The 13,219-nt window shown below is 32.3% G+C and overlaps 1 protein-coding gene and 1 long non-coding RNA gene across 3 annotated transcripts in view; both read right to left on the bottom strand.

Annotated features, from left to right (window-relative positions):
- The window catches only part of LOC145243682 (integrator complex subunit 13-like), a 1,170,185-nt gene that overhangs the window by 433,427 nt on the left and 723,539 nt on the right, over positions 1 to 13,219 (bottom strand). The gene's annotated exons all lie outside the window — the stretch shown is intronic.
- Positions 8,388 to 13,219, bottom strand: part of LOC145243684 (uncharacterized) — a 701,194-nt gene continuing 696,362 nt past the window's right edge. For both annotated transcript variants that reach the window (XR_013862937.1, XR_013862936.1), the window contains one exon: positions 8,388 to 9,462. This is a non-coding gene — a long non-coding RNA (uncharacterized LOC145243684). The remainder of the gene's footprint in view (positions 9,463 to 13,219) is intronic.

The raw sequence follows: 13,219 nt of genomic DNA, 5'->3' as shown, positions 1-13,219 counted from the left end.
CCATTATCTCATACATGTCAACCAAGAGATTTGTTTAAGATTCTAAACATTCTTTTAAGTGCAATTGTTTGTATCTCTTTTGCACTTGGTTCACCAGGTATATTTTCCAGATAGTTTTTGAAGTTCTTTTCCATGAGTTTCTATAATTACTGGAATGATGAAGATCTTCCTAAAATTCCAATTTCTTCTCATGTTATACATAAGACATTATTATTTCGTTATCTTTTCCCTGTCCACTCTATTTAATGCAGTATCATTGGAGGCACTAACTTTTAAGGTTGCTTCTTTCTTCTTCTTCTTCTTCTTCTTTTCCCATATAACTAGGTCAGGTTTAATAGTTCCGTTTTCTAGATATGTAGCTGAAAGGATTGCAGTCATCGTGGTGTATAGCTCATTTTAAATTATATTTTCTGGTGCATGTTGTCAGGACTTGTTGCTAGATTGGATATTCAACTTTTTACAGATGGCCCAGTGGCTATATTCACACACTCTATTGTGTTGCATTTTGTCCCCCAGCAGAACCTTTCAATCATCAGGCCCGCAACCAATAGCAAAAGAATATAAAATCCAACCTGCTCCCTATGTGTTTGAAAAGAGAGAAAAGTAAAAGCAAAAAAAAAACTTTTTCCTAAGCAATTTCAATGATCTTACATTAAAAAAGTAAAAATTAAGAGCAAAACATCGAGTATGCATGTGAGGTGTGAAGAAGACAGGAAGTCATTATTTGATGGAATAAAAGCCATCTAGTTCCACTTTTTCCTCATCATATAGTGCTTGAAGTCTCAGTATTCATGGCAAAAATTCAGTTTTCAGAGAGAACTTCATCAGAGGAAAAATCAACTTTTTCTTGTTAAAAAAAAAAAAACGAACTTTAATCTAAAATCAGAAATCACATAAATTAAAGACTACAAAATAAAATGAAATCTGCCTTTTCTGCATCTAAAAAAAGCGGAATTCTGCTGCAAAGTAGAAAACTCACACTCTTGTTCAATTTATGTTTCATATTAATAATTATATATATACTAGCATGGGTGCCCGGCGTTGCTCAGGTGTTTGGAGGTGTATGCTGAGCAAAAAAAAAAAAAGGTCGATTTTTTTTAAATTTGACCCGTATTATGACCCCTTAAAATTTATTGTTTTGGGCTCGAATCAAGTTATTAAGTTAGATTCATGTCCAACGAACCTATATCTAAAATTTCAAGTGTTTAGACACAAAATTGTCCGAGGAGTTTGATAGAGTTCTCAAAGGTCAAATCGTTGAACTTTGACCCCTTAACAGCCGAAAACCGATTACAAAAATTTTCCCAAATCTCAGTACCCTGTATATCAAATTTCAAGTCTGTAGACTTAAAATTGACAGAGTTATTGCATAGGAAAATGTACATGGACAGACAGACACACTCACTTTTTAAGATTGATAGATAGATAGATTAAACAAAATACATGCGCATACATAAATATATATGGAAATAATTTTGTGTTCCCTGTAAATTTTTTATGCAAATATTATGCAAGTATAAATCATGTAGAATATCTGCATGAATATAATTACACGTAATAGTTAACTAAAGATGATCATCCCATAAGAAAACCGAAAAAACTAACAGGGAATTAATTAAAATGAATGTTTTAAAGAATATGCAAATTAGCTAGATCTTTTGCTAGTGAATGCAATTCCACAAGCCATATTTGTTTTTTTTTTTACATGGGGGTCACCACTTATCAAGGCCCGAAGGCCACTCAGGGATAAGGGTTACTGCGTGTACAGTAATCAATGAGATAGTATTGTAGTAATCATTAGTATTGGGGGTTTTGATAGAGTGTCTTACTTAATGGGGCGGTTTGTCAGGAGTTTGTTTATCTTGGACTTGAAGACGTCCAAGTTGTAGTCAGGTGGGAAACAGGCAAGCGGCAGAGAGTTCCACTGGCGTGCAGTTCTAAGAAAGAAGCTTTGCTCATGGAATCTACGTTTGGATTTAGGCACAGATAAAGAGTGGGGAAAACTATTGACAGTAGTTTCAGCCAGACGGGTGTTTCTCGTGAAAGATTGGCGAGGGGGGACGAGGGATTGGAGCTCAGACGAGCACCTGCCATGGAAATAGTGATAAAACAAAGGCTTGCAACGTCTCTTCTGTGGGATAGAGGTTGCAGGGAAGAGAAAGGGGCATCCCCCACTAAACCACGAAGTCTATTTTGTACTCTGTCAAGGCAGGATAGGCTGTTTTTAGCAGCTCCTGCCCAGATGTGGCAGCAGTACTCCATCATTGGACGTACTTGGCTTTTATAAAGATAGAGAACTGCATCAGTAGTGAGATATCTCCCACCATTTTCCCAGTGTCCCTGGCAACAGATTTGATGTACGTGTTCCATTTTAGATCAGGAGTAAAGGTCAAACCCAGAAGCTTGTCAAAACATGGAGCCTCTCCAAGACGAGACCCATCCATTTCAATTGAATTGTAATTGAAAAAAAAAAAATAAAATAAATTGATGCCAGATGGGGATCAGAGTGTTGATGATGTAAAGATAGAAGCTTGGTTTTGGATGCATTAAAAGTGACCAGCCACCTCTTCCCCCATTGTACCAAGTGCTCAAGATCAGAGGAGAGAGAATTAGAGAGAACTTTGTCATTTACAGCCTTTGATGTGTTGCCATAGATGGTCGTGTCATCAGCATAGATGTCAACGAATGATTTAAGTATGTGTTTTGGGAGATCATTGATGTAGATCAGGAAGAGTGTTGGACCAAGGATGGACCCCTGAGGGACTCCAGCATTAATACTGTGGGCCTCTGATTTCTGCCCATCAACCACTACTCTTATGAACCTATCAGAGAGAAACGATTTAATGATTGAGAAAACATTTCCAGTTATACCGTAGCTGGAAATCTTGTGAAGTAGGCCCTTATACCATACCTTATCGAAGGCCTTTGATATGTCAAGAGCAATTGCCCTGGAAAGGAAACCTTTGTCAAGAGATTAACTAATCCTGTGTGACATAACCGTTAGCACATCTGCTGTAGATCTTGCAGAGCGGAAACCATATTGCGTGTCACTAAGAAGGTTGTTTTTGTTAAGGTGGTTGACTACTTCTTCATTTAATATGGATTCCAACAACTTACTCATGATACACAGGAGACTTATTGGTCTGTATTGAGAGGGAGATGACTTTTCACCTGAATTCTTAAATACAGGGCATACTGAGGAGGTTTTCCAGTGTTGGAAAGCACTTATCTTTAAGGCAACGCTTAAACAGTTTTGTAAATTTGGGGGCAAGTTCTGGTTGGAGCTTTTTCAGCACTATAACTGGAATGCCATCAGGGCCAGTTGCTTTACTGGAATCAAGGTTCTTGATTAGCTTGGCGATCTCACGCACAGATATTTGTATGTTGCATAGCATGTTGTCTGTTATAGGAGGAAATACAGGGAGTTGATGGTCATTGTCACATAGGGTAGAATTAGCTGCAAAGTTCTTGGCAAATAGTCTGGCCTTGTCTGATGCTGACGAGATGACCTCTGGTCCATTGATGATAGTTGGAATAGAACGCACACTTCTGTTCAAGATCCTGTTTGCTATTTGCCAGAACTGGTGGGAACCAAGCCGCTGCTCAGCTACTTTGGATTTAACAGACTGAGCATATAGCTCCCTTGCATTTTTTATTACTCTTTTACAGTGGTTGCTGGCAGTCCTGAAAGCAGCTTTAGTCTCAGTACATCTATTACATTGGTAGATATGGAAAAAGTGATTTCTGTGCGCGATGGCAGCAGCACATTCAGGGGAGAACCATGGTTGGCTGTTAGGTTTTTGTTGGAATCTTTTTTATGGTATGAATCGGTCAATGCCTATAATTAACCATTCGGTCAGGTATGATACTATAGAGGACACATCCTTTTTAAACATGGAATGCAGAGGTAGGTCAGATATGAATGTACAGAAGCTATCCCAGTCAGCCATAGAGTATCAATATACAGAAGACTTATTACATTTCATTTTTATCTTAACTGCTAAAACAGAGTGGTCAGAAGATCCCAGAGGAGATAGAACGGAACATGAACACAGCTCAGGGGAAGTTGTGAGGAAAAGGTCTAGAAAGCTTGCATATTGACCAGGTGTATCGGGCACACGGGTGGATTCGTGAACAATCTGAGTGAGGTCATAGGCAATGGAAAAATTGTAACAAAACCTCCCCTCGTCATCGGTTTTATTTGAGTGGGTCAGCCATTCCACATTATGGACATTGAAGTCACCGCAAATGTGAATGTTAACCGAAGGATGAGCAGACAGGATGTAGTCAATTTTCTCAGATATGCTCTTAAAGATAGTAACTCTACTGTTGTGGGGGCGATAGAGGGCAAATATAAATGCAGTGGTGTAAGCTAGTGCAACCCGAAAGCACATATAAGGTAAATTAGGGTCTTCTCTGGAGATATCCCTACAACATGGAAAGCCATCTTTGATGTAGGCACATATTCCATGCCCATGGCGATCTTGGGGGTCAGATTTAGATGTAAAGTTGGAGAAACCTTTAATTATGAATTCGTCTAAAGAGTGGTTGGCCCTATGCCAGTTTCACTTAGAAAGAATGTGTCCGGTTTCGTCTCCTGTAATTGTGTTTCAACCTCTGGAAGGTTGGAACGTAGACCCCTGATATTGGAGAAGAAGACCTGGTAGTAGGGGGCTATGTTGGTGGATGGGGTTCTAGGTTTATTCATATATAATGGGGTTCTAGGTTTATTCATATATAAGAAAATTTTATTTGCGTTTTAAATAAATAGAAAATAGGGTTTTTAATATGAATATCAATACACACAAAAGAAAAACGAACTTATAGGAGTGTGTGTGTGTATATATATATATATATATATATATATATACATAAATTGAATATTTATATATAAAGAGTAAAATAATTTATATTTAGCATTACAAGCGTATGTTGTATTTTCGTGGACATCAGCAATATTACATACCTAATGTGCTTCAACAAGTCATATCTTTTTTATTTGTTGGTCAATTTTTAAAAGCGATACATTGTTGGAAAGAGAATTAAATAAGCATCCCAATGATATTAATTTATTTTTCTTTAATTCAATGTTTTTATGCTCCAAGTTTAAAATGAAAACATGGTAAAAAATGACAATAGCAAAAAGGGAAACTGTTTTTTCATCGTTTACATTTTATACGTTATGTTTGGATACATATGCGCGAGATCAAATTTGATTGGATATGGCTGAAATTTTACAGAAATTCATCTCTACTGGACTTTGATTTATATTTTTATGACCACTGGAAGCAAAGTTATGACCGAGCAAAGTTGACAAAGAATATTTCAAAATTGATAAGATAAATCGGTATATATCATCTATTTTCATATAGATAATAGTATCAGAATTATTTTCATGTATAGTATGTAAATATGCGATAATTATTGTGCGGAAATTTCTTTAAAATATTATCTTTTATAGAAATTCAAATCCGCTTAATGAGGGAAAACAGCTCGCTATGCGCTCAGCTGACTAAAGCAAGTTTTGTTTGTATTCTCTTAAAAATAAAAAACTTTTTCTGCTTTCAAAACGAAAGCAGAAAAATCAGTTTTATTTTTTATTCTGAGTTTGTCAATTTAAAAAAATTATTTTCAAGTTTTTCAAATTTTATTTTCAAACAATACTATTTTGTTGTTTTTAACACTTTTAGTACAATGCACTAAAAACGTTAAAAACAACAAAATATACTAATATATATATTTAAAAAAATTATTTTCAAATTTGATTTCCAAACTATACCATTTTGTTATTTTTAACGCTTTTAGTACATCGTTACAAAACAACAAAATGTACTAAGTACATGCGTTTCTGTTATCATGCTATTTATAACTTCTTACCTGTACTTAAGCTAGAATTGTGTCTTTTAGTGGTCAAAAAAAAAAAAAAAACAAATATATAACAAATAAAAGTTACTTGTGCACTTATGCTACCATGCTGAAATAATAACGTTATTTAGAAACCCCTTCTTAACATGGTGAAGGAAGGGTGTTTTGTTAACTATTCTGTACTTTCACCTAACAAAAATATATCGTGAAACTTGAATCTATTTTTTAACTCATTGTCAAGACCATTTTTTTTCGAATCTGTAAAACAAACCCGTTTTTTTTTAACTGAGGATATCTAAATAATAATAATAATAATAATGATAAATAATAATAATAATGATAATTCGCGATCCGATAAAGAATTTCATTGTGATGCATTTTGTAAATTTTTACCTTGTTTCCACCTTAACATTTTTCTTTAAAATGACTACCTCTAACGGTTTTTGGGTATGCTGAAAACGAATATCTCATTTAAATTTTCCGCAAATAAATAGCTTTCTGGATATTAAGCAATGTCATTTCTTATGTTATTGCTGGTGGCCATCTTGGTACATGCCTTTGCGCATAGTTTCTTGGGGTTACGTTTGTGCGCTCATGCGTACCAAGATGACGATATTCGTTTTCAGCATATCCTAAAACTTATGAAAGTGATCATTTTAAATGCTAAGATGGAAACAAGATAAAAAATTACCGTTTTATTTTTTGGCTTACATAGTTGCATTTTCAGTGAAACAACAGCATAGAAATGGCAAAAATTACCATCAACTGATGAATATATAGTTGTTGCTTATCAGGATTCCTGGTATCCTGGTACTGTGAAAGTTACATCAAGGATTCATGTAGAATACGATTTATAGTTGCATCTCAGAAAATAGGGGTATATTTTGGGCCAGGTAGAGAGGATTTACAAAATTGAAAATTGGACTGGTCCCAAAATGTATAAGTTCTGGTCAACTATGGGAATTTCCATCTTTTACACAAATACAAAATCTATATCAAAAATTTTCTTCGATTTATTTCTGCGATTAATTCATATCTACTCATTTTTTTTTTCTCTGAGGGGAGTAGTCAATACCGGCCATGAATACTCTTTAGGCATTCAATGGCTACACCCTAGATTAAGCTCTCCTTTGGTGAGGAGGCAGGAAAATGCCTGCTCTCAATAAAGCTTTATTTGAATACCACTATAATACTTAGTTTTGTTCATGAATAGACACCCACTGTATAATACCATGCGCCAGTTTTAAAAAAATTGAAATTTGTACATCTGAATTTATAATTCATGGCTTATGGTAAAGAGATACATCAAATTTGACTGCATAATCAGAAAGAGCACACAATTTTATATAAGAGTATCAAGTTTCATGAGAATAGCTTAAAAACTAAATAAATGGTAGCGAAATTACTGAATTTCTTGAAATATTGAGGTCCATAATTTAGCCCACTCTTTCTAAAGAAAAATGTCATCGGAAAAGCCTAAATTTTGGCACTTCAAATTCTCATAACTTTTGAACTACTGAGGGTATTTGCATAATTCAAACGGTTTTAAGCATCTTTTAGATAACTCTTTTAAAATAAGAATTACTTAAAAAGAAAAAAATCAACTTGTAATTTATATAAATGAACAAATGTGATTATTTTTGCATTATTTGGATTCATCCAACCACTGTTCTCATCTTCACTAATGAAAATGACACTCAAGATGAGAACAGTAACGATAAAGGAATCCAAATAATACGAATAACTAATTCTCATCTCAAAATTTCAGAAACGTAAAGTTTTGAGTTTTTATCATACCATAAAAAATGGACAACTGTTATTTAAATACAACATAACCTTTTGAAATACTATATAGTACAGAGCAATAACACAAACATGCACGGTTACTCTTTGAACTAAATAAATTAATGTTTAGTGTTATTCATTCGTAATTTTATTATCCTTTGTTTCATATATACATACATTATATATATATATATATATATATATATATATATATATATACACACACACATACACACATAGTAGCGTCCAAAACTAAGGGACAAATTTTTAAACCTAATATTTGTCAAAAATAACAACTATGAAAAGCTGAAATTTTGACAACTGATAGTCATTATCATCCATAATAACATACTAAAATTAGAATCATTTGCAAAGAATAGAAAAACAATTATAAGACTTATTTATTTTCAAAATAGGAACGTCCAAAGCAAGGGAAAAACTGAGAAAAACAATGTAAACAGCCAAAAAAAAAAAATACATGTACAATCAATATTTAGTAAATGAGTTCTTGCTCTCAATGACAGTTGCACATCTTCGACTACAAGAACGAATCAGTCCTTGACAATCCTCGATACTATTTTAGACCATTCAGCTGTCAAAATTTCAGCTTTTTACAGTTATTTGTAACAAATATTAGGTTTCAAAATTTTGTCCCTTAGTTTTGGACGCTACTGTATATATATGCAATAGTTTCATCTATATTAACAGTAATTGAAGTGATATAATAAAAAGAATAATAAATTTGCAACATCTTTTTTAAAATATATTTCATGAGGTAAATCAGATGACAATCATTAGTTTTTTTTTAATTACATTAAAATTTTTAAATTTTATGAAATACTAGCTGTACCCTGCCACGCGTTGCTGTGGCTCAAATTGGTGCAATGGAAAAAGTTCCAAAATGAGAAAAAGCATGTTTCTTATAGATTTGATTTTCCATTTTGCATGGATACACAGTTTTTGTTGTTCCATTTTCTTAGCTGATATAGAGATTTTCTGGTTTGGTGACTCTTGAATACATAATATAAATTGTCCATGTGAAAAAACAGTCAGTGTGTAACTGTAAGCCACACAATTGTAAAGATTGTTCCCTGTGCTTTGTTGATGGTTATTGCAAACGACAATAAAATTGGAAAGTGCAATTTCCTAAAGTGTAATAATGTATCCGGTGGAATCATAGGAATGCATGGAATGAAGATATATTCATCTGTGAAAAAGTCCTGTTATGATTGTTGTTTCTATGATATTGTTTGTTAATTTTTTTTACTGCAAGCCATGTGCCTTTGCAAAGCTGGGATTGGTTTATATTTCACAACATGATAATTAGTACGCCAAATTTAAGTTGCAATACATGCGGTGGCATCTCTTGCAAATATAGCTGTTGGATAATTAACCACCTTATCTGCTTTCACAACAGTGTAAATGGATTTGTATTTGACTACCTCACTTGGAATTTTACATTGAATAATAGCATGGACATCTTTGCATTGCTCGTTCATTCAGTCAAGTGGAATTCTTATAATTTGAATATCTGCAAAAACCTTTTAAACTAACTGTTCTTTTGATGTAATAAAATTACAGAAGTTAAAAGTCAAACAATTTTGCCCTTATCTCTGATCTACTGGCACTTTTCCGTACCCAATTTCCCACAAGTGATGCAAACATTTATGTGCGGATCGAACAGTCTGCAACTGGACAAGCATATCTTGAGTTAAGTTTAATGTCTTCATATGGCACAAAAAAGTAGAGTATTTGAGGTAAGCACTTATTTCATCTGCTGGTGCTGATTGAAGAATAACAGGTAACATTTGTCTGAAATAGATGGATAGAGAAAGATATTAAGAGAGGAAGAGAGAGGGAGAGAGAAACAGAAGGTGAACTACACTTCACTGTTTTTTTTCTCGTTCAGTAGAGAAGATATTGTTTGAGACTAAGGCAATTTTAATTTTTTGTTACTATCCAGAGTACCCCTTTTTTTTTTCCACACATTCGAAACCGACCGGGTTATCTGTATTTTCACCTAACAAATTAATAAAAGAAAAAGATATTGTACAATTGGAATTTAGTGTGAAAATACTATTTTAAAAAATAGCACGATAACATAAGTGCATAAATGCCACTTTAGGTACTCCTTGGGCGTTGAGTTCCATGGCGACCAGCATAATTATTTAATGGTCGCTCCCTTAGTCCCCCCCTAGTCAAGGCTAATGCATGCGCACGTAACATTTTTTTATTTACTGACGTTGGCTTAGTAACTAAACGATTTATTGATTTACTAGTTTTTAAATTAAAAAAAAAAAGTTAATAAAAAAATAAAAAAAAAAAAGTTAATAAAAAAATTGTTGCTTATGTGCGCATGTAAAAATGTTTGTAAAAGTGAGAAATTATTTTAATCATTTACAAAACTTGGTATTTTTTTATTTTTTTAGATTAGGTCCACCTTATAATCACCCCCCAACCTCCTCATCTTAAGAAAAGCTTCCGGAATAAACACCATTTTTGGAGGGGGGGGTGAAAAAATATTTGAAAAATTTAACTGATATTTGTTGTCAGCATACCCACCCGAAAATACTATTTAAAACAAAAACAAAAAAATGGAAGGGTTCAGTGCCCGTTGCAGAGAAGTAGATTTATTTATCAATAAAAGTTGCAGAGAAGTAGATTTATTTATCAATAAAAGTTGCAGAGAAGTAGATTTATTTATCAATAAAAGTCGTCATTTAAAAAAGAAAATTGTGAAGGTGGACCTAAATGTAAATATTTACCCAAAATATTATCCACTCATGTAAATTAAAAATGTCTGTAAAAGTGAGAAAACGTGGTTTAGTTATTTATTTTTTTTTAATATTCATGGAAAGAGTTAAGCCAACATAAGTAAATATATGAATTACAAATGTTTGTAAAAGTGAAAAACTATTAATTATGTTTAGTAACTTTTTTTCTTTTAATATTCATAAAGAGTAAAACTTTTTTTCCAATATTCATGAAAAGAGTTAAGCCAACGTAAATAAATAAATGTTTGTAGAAGTGACAAATTCAGGTTTAATTACTTTTTGTATTCATGAAAAGAGTGAAGCCAACGTAAATAAATAATGTTTGTAAAAGTGCGAAAGGCAATATAAGTAAATAAATGATAAGTGGGGGGGGGGAGCGACCATTAAATAATTCTGCTGGTCGCCATGGAACTCAACGCCCAAGGAATACCCCACTTTATTTTAAATATTTATTTTCCAAAGGACTGTTTGAATAAATCAACAATGAATAAAATGGTGCTTCTACCCTTTATTGCCGAAATTGGAGACACCATTTTCTTTTCACGCACTTGCTATGCAAATCTAGGGGAGACATCATTATATGGCCGAACGATTGCTTCCGGAAAGGGAAAGAATAAATTTACCAAAATTAACATTTATTACTTCTGTAAACGTTAAATTAACTAAAATTATCATTTATTACTTCCAGAAACTTGGTAAACCGATATTACTGGAGAAAATGAATCTTGACAATTCAAAAGAATGTTTAAAATTATTTATTTGTTCGAAAAGAAAAAAAAACGAAAAAATTAAACTTCCGGAAAGAACTATGAAAAAAAGTAAATAAAGAAAGTGAAAAAGAACATACATCCATAATTGTTTAATTGGAAATGTTTCGATTTAATTAATGAGAACGGGAAAGTTTTTCATATAACATTTTTTTTTTATTAAAAACAGAAAATTGAAATGACATATTCATAATAGTTTAAACTGGGCAAGGGCCATTTGAAAACCAAAACAAAACCAAAACATTTATTAGTTTCTTTTGTTTGTTTATTTTTTCGTTTGTGTGTGTGTATTTTTTTTTTTTTTTCAAACAAATAAATAATTTTATACATTTTTTTTTTACTTAAAGCAACTTTGAAAGGCCATGATTGCTTCTTTTTTTTTAATGGAGAAGTGGGTTGTTTTTATTGTTATTTTTACTGGGAATCGAAATATAATTGTAAAATCATTGATTGAAAAGAAAAGTTTGCATTAAAAAATATAATTTTAAGAAAACAATTTTGAAATGAAAGCAACATTGGACTTTTATGAAATAGTTTTTTTTGTTTTTGTTTTTTTTTCGAACAAATAAATAATTTTAAACATTCTTTTGAATTGTCAAGTTTTTGTCAAATAAATAAATTTCAAGCAATTTTTGCAATAAATAATAAATAGCAACTTCGTTAATTTTACGACTCGCCCCAGCATATTATAAACACCCTAACCTCCTCATGTTAAAACTGCTTTTGGAATGAACACCCCCAACCTCCCCATGTTAAGAATGGCTTTCGAGGTTTGTGGAAGAGGGTGTTTAATTTGAAAGCCATTTTTAACATGGGGAGGTTAGGGTGTTTATAATACGCTGAGGCATGTCATAATGAAACAGTTTAGAAAAAGTTAAAATAAACTTTTTTTTATGTAAACAATGCCGTGAAAGAAACTAAACAAGGAAAATGTAATGTTTCATGAATGAAAAGCCTTAACAAAGGAATTTAAAATTTTAAAAATTGGTAAGATACATAAATGTATTTAAATTTTAAAAAATAGTGGATTTTTTTGTGCTAATGCAGAGAGTGATCTGCACTATTTTTTAAATAGTATTTCCAAGTTTAATTAAAGTTTTATGATGTTTTTTATCCAATTGTAAGGTTAAAGTACAGAATAGGTACAAAACACCCTCTCCTCCCGATGTTAAGAATAGCTTTTTAAATAATAACGTTATTATTTCAGCACGGATCACTCTCTGCATGAGTACTTTTTTTTTTACTTATCTTGTAATTCGAGAGTAGTTGAAACGGAAGTTACTGGAAATAAAACCGGGCAGTCTTGCAGAAACGACTTACGAAAAATATTTTTATTTTAATTACTATTTTTATAATTCGTAATGTTAAATTATTTTAATAACATGCAAACATTCCTTGACTTTACAGATAGATTTTCTGAAAATTTCAATTAAATTGGTAATGTAGAAATATGGTTTTATCGATTTAGAACGAACCAAGAATTACATTTTTATATATATATAAGATTAATAGATACCAAATGATGGTTGAGGAGAACCAGCGTGTCAATGTGATTGTGTCAATATATATATATATATATATATATATATATATATATATAAAAATACATATATATATACATATATATATATGATGATTGCAACATCTTGTCAGACGAGTGCCACTCCCTCAGGCACTGAAAGTCCATGAGCCGAAAATGACTTCAGACCTGCTGGCAAAATTCACACGCTCCAACAGACATCACACTGAAGATGGTCACTAGTATACATACATATATATACATGCACGCATACATACATATATAACACACATATATGCATACATACATACACAAACAGAATACACATGCATAAACATACACAAGACGGTCAATGGCATACATACATATATATAAATGCAAATATACATATATACACATACACACATACATATCTGTAAACATACACACATATATACATACACAATACATAATGCACATACATACATATACATACACACACGCAAACATACACATGTACATACATATAA

The sequence above is a fragment of the Euprymna scolopes genome, chromosome 22, assembly GCF_053919585.1.
Source record: "Euprymna scolopes isolate OS-2025 chromosome 22, ASM5391958v1, whole genome shotgun sequence".
Taxonomy (NCBI): domain Eukaryota; kingdom Metazoa; phylum Mollusca; class Cephalopoda; order Sepiida; family Sepiolidae; genus Euprymna; species Euprymna scolopes.
Note: the sequence above shows the minus strand (reverse complement) of the source record. Positions and strands in the feature narration are given on the sequence as shown.